Here is a 12,177-nt window from a genome sequence, read left to right on the forward strand (position 1 = left end):
AATTAATTTTCACATTTTTAATCAACATAATTACTGACGAATCCAAATGTTACCATGACAACCAACTTTTAATTTCAATAAACTTAAAAAAAAAGGGCTCGTCTCTGTGAAACGCTCAGACAGCCTGTGCACTCACAGACACACAAACAGATGCATATATATAGACACATCAACCGTGCACACGAGCATAAGAACACACATATACACACACACACACACACACGCACACACACACACACACACACACACACACACACACACACACACACACACACACACACACACACACACACAGACGGCTGCTATCTAAATGGAATAGCTAGCCAGTACTGATAGCATGAAATTGTGTTTCCAAATATAACACCGTGTCATTGGAGTGTGTGGGTGTGTGGAGAAACAAGACTATAGAATATATGCTCTTCTACAGTCCTCCACATGGGGGCACTATGGTAACATGCACACACACACACACACACACACACACACACACACACACGCACGCACGCACGCACACACACGCACACACACACACACACACACACACACACACTCACGCACACACACAGGCCTGTCCTAATTAAAGCAGCACTGTTGTTCAAACAATAAGATAAACTAGGAGCAGAGACATTTTGAGGGTAATGCACATATGTACGTACACTTTTTCATTCGTAATTTGCATTGTGGGGGTAAATGCTGACAATTACACTGATGATGATATTGATTACTGCTGATTGGTTTGCCCAAAAAAGAGAAAAGGACACATGTGCACAGAGGGATGTGAGAGGAGGAGGGATATGAGGAACAAGGGAAGGAGGAAATAGAGGAGAGAGGAACAAACTAATAAAGGACAGAGTGAGAGAGGAGAAACAAGCAGCGTGTTACTATGCAAGCTTGTGTTGCTGTTTCACCACTGATGATCATTTCTTTATTTTACAGTGAGTGGAACAGCTAAAGGATAAAGGGAAGGCAGGTGAGGGTAATGCAAAGACGCGGGGAAAGAAAGTTGAGAGAGAGTGCAGAGAGGAAGCAAAGAGGGAGAGGAAGAGGTTTAAGAGACAAAAAGAGGAAAGAGGGAAACGAGCAGGAGACGGTGGGTTGATTAAACCTCTGGAATTTGCACATTGATCTGCATGGTATGCGTTGAATTTGTAAACTCATCATTGGTCCTGTCAAACCTCTGGCTGGGATTTACCCTCAGATTGGTGGCAGATCGAGACCTAATCAGCCAAGTAATCCTCTACTGTGCTCTCAGCTTTACTACTGCGATGTTCGTCTTGTGCAATACAGATGAAGTGAGACAAACTGATCACAAAAAGAGGTTAGGAGGATGAGAGAGAAACAAGGTGGGAACAATATAGGAAAGAATCAAGGAGGTCAAAATAAAGAGGTTGGGCAGCTTTTACATGTAATGCAGTTCCATTGCTAGTTTGTGGCTAGCTGGGTTATTAAAACACTTCCATTAATGAGAGCAGATTAGGTCCATTATGTAATTACTAATCCAGTCTGTGGACATCTTTTCTTCAGGCATGATAGTTGTTCTATCCCCGTCTCAACCTCAAAACACTTTCTGTAAACTTAAAGGCTGCAAGTGGAAAATGACTCATATTAACAATGAGGCAAGCTTATTGTTCACATCTGGTATATTTCTAGTGATATTAAGTGATGCATTGCAGGGAAACATGCGTCTCCATCTGCAGGGAAGTCAGGTAGCTCAGCTACACAGCAGCTCCCCTGGAGCTCATAGTGACTCAGTCTCTGGCTGTTGGAGGCTTCAGCAGGGCGGATGCTTGTCAACATGGGGACTTAAACCCTGGATCTCCGGTTCAAGCACAGTGCACCTACTTGCCATTACTCTCTGTAGCCGTAATGCCAGTCTGCTGGGACACTGTGAGCCCTTACATGCATCAAATCCAGAGGCATTGTTTGTGTCAGCACTGTGTAATCATCTTGTAGACTGAAAGAACCACAAGGATCTGCTCTGCTCTCAGTAGAGCCACGGTGAAAGGGGTGGTACAGTGGCTCATTTATTTTATAAAAACCCTGGAAGGACATGCAAGCTCTCGTCTTCACTTCACATTACAGACATGAAAGTGAATATGACTGAAGTCTCAAAATTGCTCACATTTATGAATGTGACTCATCATCTGTCTGAGCCTGTGTCACCCTGCCCTCAATGGAAACGGTGTAGAAGAGAGTGGGCAGAGAAAACCACTAGTGAAACTTAGAAAGAGTAGTTTGAATAGAGTCTGTGAGAACGGGAGACAATGACAACGATGTGTGATTTTAACTTCAGTTGCTTATTCCTGGAAAGCTGAATTCCTTAAAGATGTACGACTCATGTGACAGCGCTGTTATTCTCCCCCCTACAGCTGAATTACTAACAACAATACAGTCAGTGTTACCATACTCTGTCTCCCTTCCCCTATGTCCCTCTCTCCCATATCGCTCTACTTTCTATTCATTTCTGCCCCCCTTTCTTCCTCAATTTCTTCTCTTTCTCATTCTCTCCTCCCTCTCTCTTTTTTTTCACTCCTTCTCCAATCACTGTGAAATTGCAAGGAGGCTGGTTGGGGACTTTTCTGACAGACAAATTTGGCTCCGATCAGAATCACTAGCGAGCATTCCTGCATTCCTTTCCCAATTTAAATGATTTTGCAGCTTCACAGGCACACCCACCCAGACAGCCAGACATACTCACATTGACACTTTGCAAGTCTCCCGCCCTCTCTTTATCTTTTGCACTAGCGCACTCTTTTATTTCTCTCTCTCTCTCTCTCTTTGTCACACACATATAAACATAGACATAGAAAATACAATTCAGACTTAAAAGTGGTGGTACTGGCGGGGTGCCAAAATGTAGGAGCATATACAGTTGCTTCACTGACTTTGGTTGGCTGAGAAAACCGATGAGAAAGAAGAGAGACTGCAGGTGGAAGAAGAGACAATGATAGGAAGGCAGATGAAGGGAGTGACAGTTTAGCAAAGTGTATCATTACAACATTAACAACATGTTTATCCTGGTGCAGATCCGTGTTGCTCACAATAATGTGCGTTATTTCCTCCAAAACTGCATGTAGATGAATTTTGAGCTCCATGGAAACAGTGCAGTCCCTGATGCGTATCAACATGTCAGATCACACAGACAAAAGAAGCTGTCGAGACTGCTGCCAATTTTAGTTTTTGACTTGATGTGTAGCTGGCCAGCTGTCTCCCTGAGATTATTATGTGAAGGCAACACACCAGGTTTTCCTCACCTGTCTGTTCCACGCATCAGATGTTCTTCCTGACTTATTGCATTGAGTTGCCGAGGCACGCCGAACAGGTGACTGCACCTGTTCAGGCTCAGGGGGCAGATTCAGAGGGAAAATCTACATCGTAATCAGCCACTCCAAATTCAAGCAACTTTCATTCCAACACATTTCAGAATGAATATTGCATTTACCACTACATTGATCACAGAGGTAGAGCTACTTAGAACATTTTACATACAAAACACATGTGCAGATCATAAAAGAAAGTCTATTGGTAGGTTTGGACGATATGACAGTATATTACTGTGCGACGGTAGAAATGGAGCAAATCCAGCAGCCTCGCAAGGTAATGTGATTTGGACAGACATGGAAGAGGAGAGGGAAGTTTTAAATACAGAGCAGGAGGAGGCATCCCAACCAACCCAAAATAAGGAAGAACTCTTGGCAAATCCTGCAGGAAAATTGTTTTCTTTCTTTTGATATACTCTAAAATACAAATTCTTAAACCTGTAACATGTGTTGTGAAGTGTTGTTTTAGATCAGGGGTCTTCACTATATTTTACATGAGAGCCACATTGATAGGACAAAGTCAACAGGAGAGCCACTTTTACCGCAAAGTATGAAAAGCAACATCCAGTCATAAAAAGCATGTCTGTTTATTAATCTGTCATCTCACCCTGAACATACAATATGCAATGCAGCCAACCAATACATTCAATAAAAACAGGACTAGCTTAATACTGGGATGATGTTGTCAAACTCTGCAAACAATATTTCTGCTGAAGCCAAAAAGCAGTGTTTCACAATTTATGAGTCTGAGAAGGTTTGTTTGTTTTGCCCGAGCCAAAATCCATGAGATCTCAAAAGATGCCTCATTTAATCGTTCAGCTGTATTAGTTGACCTGTGTATGAGATGTATAAGGTGCTCTATTTTATTTACTAATTTCTAGCATGTAATGGTGAAACGAGTCGACCGGAGCCACGCTAACGCAGGTATGAAGTGCCAGGTTGGTCGTAGTATCCTCCAATTTAAATGCTCCAATTTAGCGATATAAATGATTATTTAGCAAATGTCCATATTCATAAGCATGCTTATGTTAACATACTTTTTAATGACCTTAAGTTTATTTATTTCTATACTAGCCCACCATGTATCTACTCGTCCAAGAGCACATTCACCATGTAGCGCTGATAGACCGCCAGAACTGGCAACTCCGCAGTGAGTCAGTGTCGGCCGAGCAAGTTTAAATATCTTGTTTCTGTCTATATTTACATCTTTTATCAATTATTTTATTATTATTTGTAGGCTAATAGAGCAGACACTGTGTTTTAATGGGTTATATGTAATAGCCCTGCTTGTGTTTAGTGTTTTTTATCAAATGTATTGACTCCATAATCATATCTATCACCCCTTTATTTAGCCCACTGCCACGCGAGCCACCAATTAAAGCTTGGCGAGCCGCGCAATGAGTAACACTGCTATAGATTGTATGGAAGTTCCAAATAAAATAAGAAAATTATTGAATTTGATGACAGTATGGTTATCTTTGAGCCATTTTTTTAATTGAATTTACATAATTAGGCTACAGTATCGTGATATATGCCATTATAAAATGACATATACCATGATGGAAGATTTTGACCATATCGCCCACCCCTATTAAACACTAAGCTACCCAAAACTTTCTCCACCTCAGCCACCTAAAACATTAGAAGTTTAACATGCACCTTATGCATAATACCAATGTCAGGCGATATCACACGATGGAAGGGGCCATTCTACTGGGGTTTTGCTTCTTTTACTTACAGTAAGTAAAATATATTTCACCATTGACAGCTTTATCTTATAAACATGTTTCCTTTCTTACTAAAATAACAGTAAACAGTAAAATAACAGTAAACAGTAAAATAACAGTAAAATCATATCAAATATGCGTTTTCCAATCTGCCAACTGGTTAATTTTAGGCAACTAAAACTTCTCACTTACGGTTAGCAAACGTTAGGACACAGCATGCAGACAGCAGTCTCCAGTGTCAAAGTCAGACGTGTTGTACTCCCAATATCCATCCCATCATCAATCAATCTTCTCCCTCAGTGGTGTTTGGGCTCTCTTGTGCCTCAGCCCATTGCTTCACTAGAAGCCCAAAAGTTAAGTGTCATTCCTATCATATGTTACATACATTGCAATTGTCCTTGTTGTTGAAGTAAGTAACTAAGTTTGCTTAACAATTAAACAAAGTGAGGTAACACGGATGCATCTTAGATGTTCAGACATAGCCTACAGTTTACTGTCATTAGTCAACAACCTGGAATGAGTGTTCACATTCTTTAGCATCTTTAAGCTTAAACAAAGTTACACTACATGAAGAAACAACACAACCTGTGCTTTATGTTTAGGAAATCATCACCGCTGTTTTATTATACAAAATAAATGTACAATACGACAAATATAACTGCCTTTACAACCTTTATTACTCCAGTATTGTTGTTGTATAATGGTGGCCTACTTGTTTAGTAAGGACAGTATGTGAGGTCAATAGTCCCTCAGATCAAACCCAGCCTTTGGTAATGTAAAGTGAACACTTTAATTGCAGCAGAGAGCTATTACTGCTGTGTGGAAGTGTTTTTAAATATGCATACATGAGAGTGCAGTGGTTGTGGTTGTGACCTTACAATTAGAGGAGAGGACTCTTGCCCACGAGGTCCTCAGGATCAAATTCCTCTGTGGCACTATAATGAGAAAGACTCAAACCTGCAACACACCTGCTGTCATACACTGCATTATATGTCTGCTTGTGTGTATGTCATTTTTGCTACATGCAAGTAAAGTGTGCGTGCTGTGATTAGGGTCGGGTATCGTTAAGATTGTAACGATTCCGGTTCAGCTTATCGATCGGTTCTTGGTTTCGATTCTTTGAGGGGGTCAAAACAGGTCATATGCTTATTTCACAGAAGAAGAAAAAACCTCTCCTGTGCTCGCAACCCTTCCTCCCATAGTGCAGAGACTAAACAAAAACAAAATGTATTGCTCTGCAGAACACCACCCAGTCCAGAGAGAGAGCACCAATGTGCGTGTTTAGGAACCAACGGGCAGAAATGAAATTCTCTTTTGTGGTACCATTTTGGATTCGGTTCTTACTTGGAACCAATCCTAGCTGTGATTCACAGTGGAGCTGCAGGTTGAGCTGCACTTCATGTACTAACAAAGCTTACGTTCTCAGGCTATTTCATGGTCAATGTCATTCTGTCTCTTTCCTCTCTTTAATCTTACACCTCTCAGATTCCATCTGATAAAAAACAAGAAATGACCTTAAAGTTACAACTCTTGAGACCGATGCCTCTGGGTTGTCTCCTCCCTCTCTGATTTACTTTTTTCTCACAATATTAAATACATTTATTTACTTTGAACTTTTTAACCTGATGCTGCCCACAGATTTCCCTCGTGTTTTCGGCATGGAAAACTTGAAAAGTCTTTTAGCTTTACTCAAGATCAGCTGTGCACAAGCAGGTCAGAAGGTAGCAGTAAGTAACTTAACTGTTGCTCTGGTCTGCTGTGTGTTTTTATCTTTGTCACCTTCTGAACTGTTGCTTGCAGATGTAATCTTAATCTTTTATTGCCCTGGTGATCCATCTGGTTTCTCCTTGATCTCTTTGACACTTATTGAAATGACTGTTAACTCTATAATTGCACACTTTTCAGAATAGGAGTTGGCATTATGGATAAAAGTGGTAGTAAGTTTAAAAAAACTAAAACAGATTGGAATGCTTTTGTCTTATCCAGAGAATTAAACGGGCTATTTGGACAAACTACACACTTACTATGGTGTGCAGATGGGCGACAAATTAAAGCAAAAACCAAAATTAAATGTCTCAGGGCTTACTGGAGGGATGAACACCATTTATCCAACAGATCATTTTCTCATTCGGTGTTTTGATGATCGTGGTATTCCAAAAAAAAAGCAACGCTGTAGAATTCACATAACTTTCATACTCATTAAATGATTCAGTGACCCCTCCTTCCCTTTCTGAAATCATTTGCGTGTTTTATATTTCTCTCACTCATTTATTCTGCCTTCTTTTATTGTCAGTCGTCTGCAGATTTTGTGGCATTAGGGAACATGACAATGAAATACTTTTATTTTATCAAAATTGCCTCTTTGAGGAAAAATAATAAACCGGTAAAGAGAGACAGAGAAAAGAAAAGAACGTTGAGCAAGAAGGAACGGGGAGAAAGACAAAAACACGGCGGGAGGAAGAGCGGAAATAACAGGAAACTGGACAAAATGTAAGGTTAATTTAAAAACAAAAGAGCAAGAAATGTTTAAAGTTAAAGTGTTAAGTGAAGATATGATGGACTCTGTGTATATATATGTGTGTGTGGTAGCAGGAAGCTGTTGCTCCTGGCAGCAGGCCCGTACACTTCCCCTGTCATGGCAAATCATTGTCAAGAACAACACAGCTCCTCCACACACACACACACACACACACACACACACACAAACACACACACACACACACACTTTCTTGCTCTCTCTAGTAATATGAGGGTCAGCTATGCACTCAACCATACCTGTTATTCTCTTGCTTTCATGTACACACAGAGCGGTAGACATCAACCAGCTGCAATACAATTGTACGTAGCAAGTCCTTGACTATGTTCGCACATTTTAACCTCAGGACTAAGCTTCATGCTCAGCGGTCCTGAGCATAATTGCAACATGTTTGTGAGCGTGTATTGAATGTGTATGTGTGCATGTGCTTCATTTGAGTGCTCCAGCCCAGAGAAAATAAAAAAGGAGCCACACTTTTGTTTTCAAGTTGGAGTTGGGGGCTCAAAATGTTACACACACACACACACACACACACACACACACACACACACACACACACACACACACACACACACACACACACACACACACACAAGTTGTGAAACTGCATAGATACTTGGGAGCTGGGATACCGCTCAGATTTAAATGCAAAATCCATATATTTAGAAAGGACCGCAGTGGTTTCCTTTTGGCAGCTGCAATTTCGAATAGAGTGAAGATCTCTGCAATAATTCAATTCAATTATCTGTTGTCAATTTTCACATCACGATTACATAAACGTATCACATTATCGTTCTACAAATTTCTGATCAAATGAATTATTCCTTGCTTGCTGTAGCTAAAAACTAATAAAACATAAAAGTTACTGAAGTGTTCGAAAGAGTTGTATGTGTGGGCAATATAACAAGACACTTAGACGCCACTTTATTAAGTACACCTGAAGTGTAATGCAATCTAATACAACAGCTCAGACATGAATTGCACTTTTACAAAGACAATAATGATGAATGAATAATGAGTCGTAGAGGTATACACACGTTTGTTATTCAGGTTGTAGTTTACACTGGGCTGCGTATATTGAGGGTTTTCTAATATTCTGTCCACCCAATTTAAAAACTTGACAGGGGAGGAATACCAGACTCACATTTCAATTTAATGCAGCTCAGTACAACACCACTAACTATGACCTCATTAAGAAACATACAGTTGGGTTAACAAAAAAATACCATTATAAATATTAGCTCATTATATCACTGAAACAGTTGTGCTTTGTTGCAAGGAGTTTCTAAGGAAATTAAATGACCATAACGTATACATTTACAGGTATGATTTTACACCCACCCACCATCCAACACAAAAGAGAGGGATTTAAAAACATGTGGGGGTGTGTGAGCATTAGGTTTGTGTGTGTTTCGTATGTCCTAGTTCCCAAAGAAAGGCAAGCAAGCAGAGAACCAACATAATGCTGTGGAGGTAGCAACAGTAAGTAAAGACATGGGGTGTGTGTGTGTGTGTGTGTGTGTGTGTGTGTGTGTCAGGTGATCGTGACAGTTGCTTCAGTTACTAGAGTACCAAGTGCCAAACATGCTTCATCTCCTTCTGTGTCTGTTCATGCACTCTCTTTCTATTCTTCTCTCACCTTTTTAATCTGTCTGTCTTTCTCTCTCTCTCTCTCTCTCTCTCTCTCTCTCTCTCTCTCTCGCTCTCTCTCTCTCTCTCTCTCGCTCTCTCTCTCTCTCTCTCTCTCGCTCTCTCTCTCTCTGTCTCTGTCTCTGTCTCTCTCTCTCTCTCTCTCTCGCTCTCTCTCTCTCTGTCTCTGTTCTCTGTCTCTCTCTCTCTCTCTCTCTCTCTCTCTCTCTCTCTCTCTCTCTCTCTCTCTCTCTCTCTCTCTCTCTCTCTCTCTCTCTCAGCATATTTTACTCGCTGTATTGGCATACTGAATTGATAATATTTGTTGAGCTTAAAGGGGGATTGTGGTAGCTGCTCATGCAGCCATGAGTTTTAGCGTCTGCTCTGCTACACTGCGTACTCCAGTGGAGCAAGTATAAAATGGGTGTTATGGTTACTTTAGCCTGTTGCAGCTAAAATAGCTGCTATATGTTTTTTTGATACAAGAGCTTCTAGCACCCACTGCTGATGTACAAGAAATGGCAGTACACCGTGCCTTTTCAGCTCCCCACCTTCCATCGCAGACTGAACACCCATCTGTTTCGACTGCACCTCGGCAAATGAAGAATTATTATCATTTTTGTTCCGTTCTTTGTATGTTGCACTTACATTGAGCTAATGCTCTTGCAAGATTCCTGATGTTCAGTTGTATCCTCATGATTGTTTGCACTTATTGTAAGTCGCTTTGGACAAAAGCGTCTAATGAACTGTAATGTAATGTAACCTATGCTGACCAATCACAGTTTTTAGGAGGTGAACATTAGCTCAAGTATAGCCTATTGTGTAGCTACGGACACACAACTATAAATCAATGGTAAGGCTTCATTACTGGCTGTAGAGCTAAGCTAAATACCGTTCCACATTTCATTCATATTAAAGAATAGCACATGTGAAGTATGCAGAAACCATCATAGGTTCTTGATTGTAAAAATCATGACAGTTTTAAATAACGACGACTTAATCTGTATTACTACCACTCTAGTGCAAATGCCGGGACATGGATCATGCTGTACCACGATACTGATGACAGGAAGAAGGAAGGCTGTATTTTATTTACTTTTAATTATTCTAATGCATTCTGGCCACAACAGATTAATATACTTCATATTCTAATCAATATTTCTGCCCTACAAAGCCGTAGATCAGTTAGATAGTATCTGTTTTTTTGTGTTTCACATGAAACAATACTTCTCCTCTGATCACAAGTGTGTGTCCCCAAAGTTGAAATGAAACCCTCCATCTTAGAAAATCATTTTTACTGTCCACTTTTTCCAGTTTGACTCCAAGCTTGACACCTCTTGCGAAGCTGAATCTGACTCAGTGAACTATATCAGATAATAATCCCTCCTGTGCTACCTACCTGCTGCTGACAGACTCAAGACTCTGTAACTGTAAGTGGCAAAAAGTTATTGACTGCTGTCAAACAGTGCAGAAAGGAATAAAATAAGGATCACTTGACAATATGCCTTCACATCTCATCACTGGCGGACAGATACAGGATAGATGAAAGAAGCTATGGCCTCTGTAAATCCATTTATTCATTTTCTACACCTAGTTGCATATCAGTGGAGCCCGGAGTCTGTCCCTCAGTACACTGGATAAAAAGCACGCAAAACACCATGAAAGGCTACCAGTCCATGACAGGATGAACACAGATACAGTAGCTACATAACGACTCCCCAACATTCATGGCAATTTAAAACCTGCTGTCTCACACCCACCCTGAACAGCTTGTGTTTGGAGGAGAAAAAGGAGGAGGAGGTGGATGCCCATACAAGCATGAAAATAACATTGCTAGGTCTGGGAGGTGGTGGAACTAACCACTGTGCCACTTAATTTGAAAACATAATCAGGGATCTCTGTTCTCTGATTTACAAGGTGACCAGCCATCCCAACCATGTTAGCAATTGTATCAAGGCCCTTCATGGTGGTGCACTGATAAAGGAGAGCAGGTTTCAACTGGATGCCCTGGACTTGTGTTCTTGATAATGAAACAGAATCTCTACCAGCTCCAGTGTTGCTTTAAACTGGGAACAAACTAATTGAAAGACTAGCAAGTGCACAGGGTTAAACAATTACTTTAGGGTTCATCTGCCAATGGCTGGTAATATATTACAAAAGGTACCAGCTAAAATATGTTTTATTTTAAGATAGAAATGAACACAAACAAACAAGCAGGTCCTATTTTCTTTTTGAGTACCTGCGGGAAATGCTGCAGCTCATTGTATTGGAGTTGGTGTCATAAAAAGGCCATTTTCTTTTAACCATACTTCCACCACGCTCTTCATTTTTATCCAGCAATGTGCCGCCACATACTTGCAAACTTTCTTTGCGGTTACCACAAAATTCTCCTGAGTGGTACTGGCAATCAAGCAACCTGCCAATGGTGGCTGTCCTCAATTATTTTATTCGTCAACTTGACAAGTTTTTGACAAGTGCTAACCTCAGCAACCATTTGCTCGCTTCAGTTAGTTTTGTTTTTATTATTATTCTTCATATAAACAAATAATCAGCAGACCAAACCATCAGCGCAAATAATCTATAAATTGACAATCAAGTCTCATAAACAATAATGATATATACTTGGTTCTCGTATTCCCAAAGTAGCTGAACAAAGGAAGCAAAGGAAGGCATGCTGCGTGCTCCGGCTGAGGCTACCACCGTTGTACAAATGGGTGTTAGATGCAGGACTGAAGACTTTATCTTTCCTTAAGCGGAGCTAAAATCAAAGAATGGGGGGGAAAAGGAACAGACTCTATTGGAGATACGATGTTTTTTAAAAGGCGAATCTTTGGTCAAAATGTAATTCCAGGGATAGAGATGTTTGATACAGCAGCAGAGAAGAAAGCTGCTGGGGCAGAGAGGGGAAAGGACATACACTTATACATCTCTGTATGTCTCTGTCTCTTCAGATTCTATTACGGTG

The sequence above is a fragment of the Cottoperca gobio genome, chromosome 3 (genome assembly GCF_900634415.1).
Source record: "Cottoperca gobio chromosome 3, fCotGob3.1, whole genome shotgun sequence".
Classification (NCBI taxonomy): domain Eukaryota; kingdom Metazoa; phylum Chordata; class Actinopteri; order Perciformes; family Bovichtidae; genus Cottoperca; species Cottoperca gobio.